This window comes from Podarcis gaigeae (genome assembly GCF_964106915.1).
Source record: "Podarcis gaigeae genome assembly, chromosome: 4".
NCBI classification, from domain to species: Eukaryota; Metazoa; Chordata; class Lepidosauria; order Squamata; family Lacertidae; genus Podarcis; species Podarcis gaigeae.
Genome location: NC_139677.1, coordinates 60,685,397 through 60,691,811, shown reverse-complemented (window position 1 = coordinate 60,691,811; position 6,415 = coordinate 60,685,397).

The window sequence follows — 6,415 nt, the reverse complement described above, 5'->3', positions numbered from 1 at the left end:
ATTGGCACTTAGGAACTAATCTTAGCCAGTTTTAATCAAACAGACATCTTTGCATTATTTACTAGCATCATAGAACATCTATGTCTGGATGTAGAAAAATATGGATGGGTGTTTGACTGTAAGCACCTCCTACTTGATATAACTAATGGTTGGACTTCTGTTATAGGCAAACGTCTTACTAAAAGCCTCAGAATGATTATGGGTGTCCACAAGCCAGATGGAAACTCACCTTGAAAGGCTAAGAACAGAAGAGCAGTAATAATATAGCATCCCATAGTTGGGACAATTTCCAAATGAATCTTAGTGACAGCCAAAAATAGGAGGCCATTTCCAAAAGAACTAACTTGAGAATTAATAGTGATTTATTACTGAGAGAGTTGACATTAATTAAAGCAGATTTAGCAGCATCCTTATCACTTGAAGTTGATGTTATTACAGCAAGCTGGAAAGAGAATACAAATTAATCAAACAGTGGTCTTTTGCTCACAGAGTTTTTTCCAGTATAGGATTGCCAAAGTTTCTTCCCATATGTAGGATGCCAGATCACTGTACCATTTACCTGCCTCAAGACTCTGGGAAAAGGTGCATGCATTGTGCCTCTTGATCAGTGCCAAATTTATGTATAAGCTAAACAAGCTATATAGCTTAGGGCCCCACTCTCTTGGGCCCCCCAAGAAATTTAAAGGGGAAAAAACTGGATGTACATTTCCAAAATATAAGACAAAAAACAAATAAAATGGATTTAGATACCTATTAGGTCCACAAATTACCATACAGCACATATTCAACACCAAAAAAGCGACAATTTGTTGTTGACAAAGGACAGCTGGACATATAAAGGGCCCCATTACCTTCAGTAGCAGTGTGCAGTGGTTATATCCTCACTCAGCTCCTTGGAAAATTCAGAGGCACAGTATCTGAATGGTGTTTCCTGGTTATCTCACTTCAATTGTTGATTATAAGCAGTATATGAACAATTGCTGACCTCACTCCAGATGGACACATGTTGAACATAGATGTCTCAGTTGAATAAACCTATATACCATAGACTTCTACATATATAGCCTTCACTGGTTCAGATATCTACAATGACTCACTGCATAGACGTCAGGAGCAAATTGAAATAATGTATTTTAATGCATAATCCCCCTCCGTACATAGAATATGTGAATGGGGTGTGTGCACGCTACTTTTGAAGTCAGTCATAGGAAAAGATGAAATACTCTTGACATTTACAAAAACAAGACATTTAGTGAAATACTCTTTTTGGTCGGAGTATCCTCACTAAATCACTAGCAACATTTTCCTGGGAATCTGTGCCCATGAGCCCGAAAAGGTTGGTGACTCCAGCTCTACTAAAACCGTTCTCTGAAGTGCCACATCAATGAAGTGGCAATGCAAAAAGAAAGCCAGACTGACTGAACACCACAGCAACCCTAATTAGACGGAACACCACAGCATCCTAGAGAGCTTACTTTAAGTACTGTAAAACACCAGGTTTCTTATTTTGGGGTGGGGGAGGCGGGTTGTGAAGTTATAGGATCATTAAATCTTGGAAAATTACAATAATTTAGAAGTATGGCTGAGGGGAGTGGGGCAGCAAGGCAGATTCCAGATAGAGACATGAATTAGAAAGTAAACTGAAACTAGAGGGAAAACTCCTGTTCTTTTGTGGTAACAAGTCTTCCCATTTACTTTTGAAGCTCTCTTCAGACTGCTTGCTGCTAAAGGTTACAAAGAGTGTCCCATGTTTATAATTCAGCTGCACTATGCACAGCAAGTCAGTGTAAAAATGAAGCACATGAATAATGGAGAGACCACCATTTCTCTAGCATTCTTTTGTTATGACTCCTCTTTTAAAAGTCCAACAAGGGACCTCATTTTGCTATAGCAAGTCAACTGTATGGTGTCAACGAGGCTTTAGTGTATTTGTGTGTGTCTCCTGGCTCATTAGTGTTCTGCGAGGTACAAAATCTCTCAAGCAAGTGGTGACTTCAACATATGGTATGGCCCAGCTTCCCAACCCTATAAAACAGACCCTGCCATCCCCTCACAATCCTACGCCTCTTTCCCCCTCACTTTTTCACTCTGTGATTCTGTACCCCTCAAGTCTTCCTATGTGAGCACAGTTAAGCCTGTATTGAGCTGTTTGTACATAAGGGGCATGTATCATGTGCTCCAATTATATGAAAGCTTGGTAAGTGTATTTACATTTTAAAAGAACCTTATTGGTCCTATGTGACTTTGATTGTAAGGCAGTCAAGCCAAAAACACAGGATCATTTTTTTCTTTATAGAAAAGACAAATATTCAGAAGTTGACAGTATGTGTTTGCAAGATTCATCCTGAGGACATTCTCTCCAGCAGTCCCCCGTTGTGTTTGAACTAGAACATGGATCAGGTGAAAGGCCCATCTAATCCAGTGGTCAGCAAACTTTTCCAGTTGTGGGCTGGTCCACCATCCCTCAGACCGTGTGGTGGGCCGGACTATATTTTGGAAAAAAATATATGAATGAATTTCTATGCCCCACAAATAACCCAGAGATGCATTTTAAATATAAGCACACATTCTACTCATGTAAAAATACCAGGCAGGCTCCACATATAACCCAAAGATGCATTTTAAATAAAGGACACATTCTACTCATGTAAAAACACGCTGATTCCCTGACAGTCCGTGGGCTGGATTGAGAAGGCGATTGGGCCGTATCTGGCCCCCGGGCCTTAGGTTGCCTACCCCTAATCTAATCCGCAATCCTGTTTTCACAGAAGCCAATCAAATGCCCATGGCAAGCAGGATATGAGCAAAACAATACTTTCACCACTTTCCCAGCCACTGATATTCAGAGGTATACTGCCTCGGAGAGTGTGGGTAGAACACAGCTATTATGACCGATAGCCACTGATACACCTATCCTGCATGAAACTCTCTATAATGTTAAACATTTTCTTTTCTGTTTTGTGTCACTTTTGGTTGTGTTTCCATTTTACTGAATCCAGTGGCATGTAGCCCTTTTATTTGTTGGGATTCCTTTTTGTTGATTTGATTCTTATCCAAAATCCAGGTAATGGAACTGAATTAGCTTAAGCTCTGCAGATCAGGCAGAGAACCACTTTTAATAGAAGACCAGGATACAATTCTTTATGTGGACTTTTCACTGACTCAGAATTTTATATTTTTCCCTTCCCACCCCCACATATTTCTTAAAATAGCAGAGTATTTTTCTTGCTCTAAAATGCTGCTGAAAAGCAGACTACTAAAGACATAGGGTGATTAACGGAGCTCCGGGTTTTATTTTTTTAATGTTCTTTCCCTTCAATTTGTTTATGGATAAAGCAGGGGGACAGGGGAAGAAAGAGATTGTTCCTTTATTTATATAATTTCCACCAGAAACTGGAGAATCACCTATTGTGGGTTCTAAAAACAGTCGATATCAGGTATGGCGCCTGAAATTAGATGTACAAGTTAGAAAGCAGCACATTATTGTGATTTAAGGGCAACACTCACTTCTTCAGCAGTTCATTGCTAAAGCAGCAAGCCATTATCACATGTATTGAAACTGGATTGCAGCAATTTCACCAGAACAAGTATAGTAGTTCTGCTTTACTGTACAGACATAGCCTCCGTTAATTCTGACAATATCCTGTAAGGTAGATCAGTCCTGTTATCCTGATCTTGCAGATTGGCAGTGGAGTGGGCTGGGCTGGGCTGGAGCTGACAGCAGCTTGTCAAAGACCATCTAGTGAACTCATGGCAATAAGGCAATATTTGAAATGGGGACTTGGCTCACAGCTCACATTCTCAGTTGCCACAGTACACCACTAATTGCGGAGGGAAACACAGTGAAGGTCAAGCAGAGCAGAACAAGAGCAACTTTGAAAGATCACTTTTCAAAGTGAGGGGAAGGGGGTGAACCTTCAAATCTCATGCTTAAATTGAGAGCCGGCTGGTCTGGAATCCAGAAAGCCTACATATATCAGGAAGACTTGATATTTCTCCCTTTCTTTCTCTGTTGACTGCTACTCTGAGATTCTGCAAGCTCCCACCTTTGAAATCATTTTGCTACAGTAACTTCATTGTTGGAAACAGGCCTTATTTGGCAACTGGTAATTCAATGTAACTAGTAATTTATGGTCTGTAATTTTCTCAAAGCACTTTTCACAGTTGCAAATCACTTTATGCCACAACCAGATCCCTGATGCAATATTATGCCCTTTCAAAGATTAAAATCATATGTATAAGAGGTTTATTTCCCTAGCAAGTGTTTATTAATGATGAGTTCCTTGCAAGTAAGGAGCTGATATAAATTAGAACAAAGAGGATTTATTCATGTATGAGGTCATTTTATTGTGCCCATTAGATAATCATTACACCATATTTTATCAATAGACATACAAGAGAAAACACATTTCTCAATATCAAACATATCCTGGAAGTGTATGGATTTACTAGCTTGATAAATATTGTTGTAGGTTTGTTTGCTTAATGGTATATTTATTTCAAAATACAACAGAAATGATTTTATTATGGAGGTCAGCAGAACAAACAAAGCAGGCTGCTGCCTAAATGTGATTATTGCATCTTTGCCACCAAGTTCAAGATTATGATGTGCAGTTGCTCATTTCTTTTTAGGAGTAATTTTAGACATGGCAACAAAGAAGAGAAAGCCAATCTGCAAGTAACTCACATGCACATTTCTCATGCTTCCTGTATATTGTATTCAGTGCTATTTTTCTAGAAAAATAAGTGCCAGAACTCACCGTGGACACCTACCTTGTTCTCTGATAATGGCAGTGGTGCCCACCTGAGAGGCGCTGGAACTGAGTTCTTGTGAGTTCCAGGCAGGGTCAGATTTAGGTTTGATGAGGCCCTAAGCTACTGAAGGTAATGGGGCCATTTATATGTCCAGCTGTCAACAACAAATTGCCACTGTTTTTTTGTGCTGAATATATGCATTGTGATAATTTATGGCCCTAATAGGTATCTAAAGTCATTTGCCACTGTTGCTGTATGTAGGTTTTATTTTACTTGTTTCTTATCTTATATTTTGGAAATGTACATCCAGTTTTTTGCCCCTTTAATTTTTTTGGGGCCCCCAAAAAGAGTGGGGCCCTAAGCTATAGCTTTTTTTAGCTTATACATAAATCCGGCCCTGGTTCCGGCCGAAAGAAGCCCTGCTTATACCGTATGTATCTCACAATGTTGGGCCCAATTCTGCAAGTTCTGCATTTCAGATGTGTGGTCGAATGAACCACATGGCAGTGGCTTAATTCAGAGCAGTTCATCCTCTCGATTCAGCATTCAGGCATTTTACACTGCAAACTACAGTGGCTGTTATTTCTTTTTTATTTATATAGTGTCATCTGTGTGCTGTGGAACCTTCACCATACAGCTTTAGGCGAATGCTGAAGATGCGCATCTTTCCCCTGGCCTTTGACACTCGAGACATGTACTTTCCGGACTCATCCTGTCCCTACGACTGTAATTTGTTTCTCATACTGAATTTAAATTTTTGTAGCCGCCCTGGGAATTGTCTGGTGAAACACAGGGAATCGATGTAATAAATAATAATAATGCATCAAGGGAAAGGAACCTGTGGTTCTCCAAATGTTGCTGCTTCCATTATTGTCAAGACAATTGGCCAAGCTGATGGGGTGGATTGGACTTTGAGTCCAACAACCTCTAGAGGGTTACAACCTCCCACCCAACCACCCCGCTCAACAGTGAACAAGAGGCGCTTACAATCTAAGGCTGCATAAACACCATGCATTTAAACCAAATAATCCCGGGGCATTTCCGCCTCCAAGGGCTACAGTTCCCAACACCCTTAATAAAGTGCAGTTCCCAGGACTCTTTTGTGGGGAGGAATTTGCTTTAAATGTATGGTGTGTACACAGCCAAAAGTTGACACAGTGGAAACAGAGGGAAGTTGAGAAAGTGTTAAATGGGCAAGGAATATGTGGTCGTTTCAGTTTTATGTGCTGTTATAAGTTAGGAAATGATTACATATTCCCTAGTGGAGAGTGAGCTGTCACTTCAAATGCATTGGGGTTCTTAATATTACTCTCTACAGTAAATCTACCCTTGCATTCAATTACTGACTTTCGGTTTGATAAGTTCACTCCACAAAGTTCTCTTCATTAACGTTAATTGTTTCACCCCAATAGACTGAGATAATGATGCTGAAAAAGTTGTGACAAGTTCCATGTTGGATTTTAAGGGCCTGCAAAGGCACAAAGCTTGTTTTTCAGTTCAAAAGGATAGTATGTAATTTTTAATATTTGAAAATTTACTAGATATTTAGTGCCCCTCAATTTTTTCCTGCTTGTTTTTGAAATAACAAAAGGGATGTGTGTATCACACACACATAACACAAATAGGCTGAAATGCTGGTCTCTTCCCCCATGAGGCTACC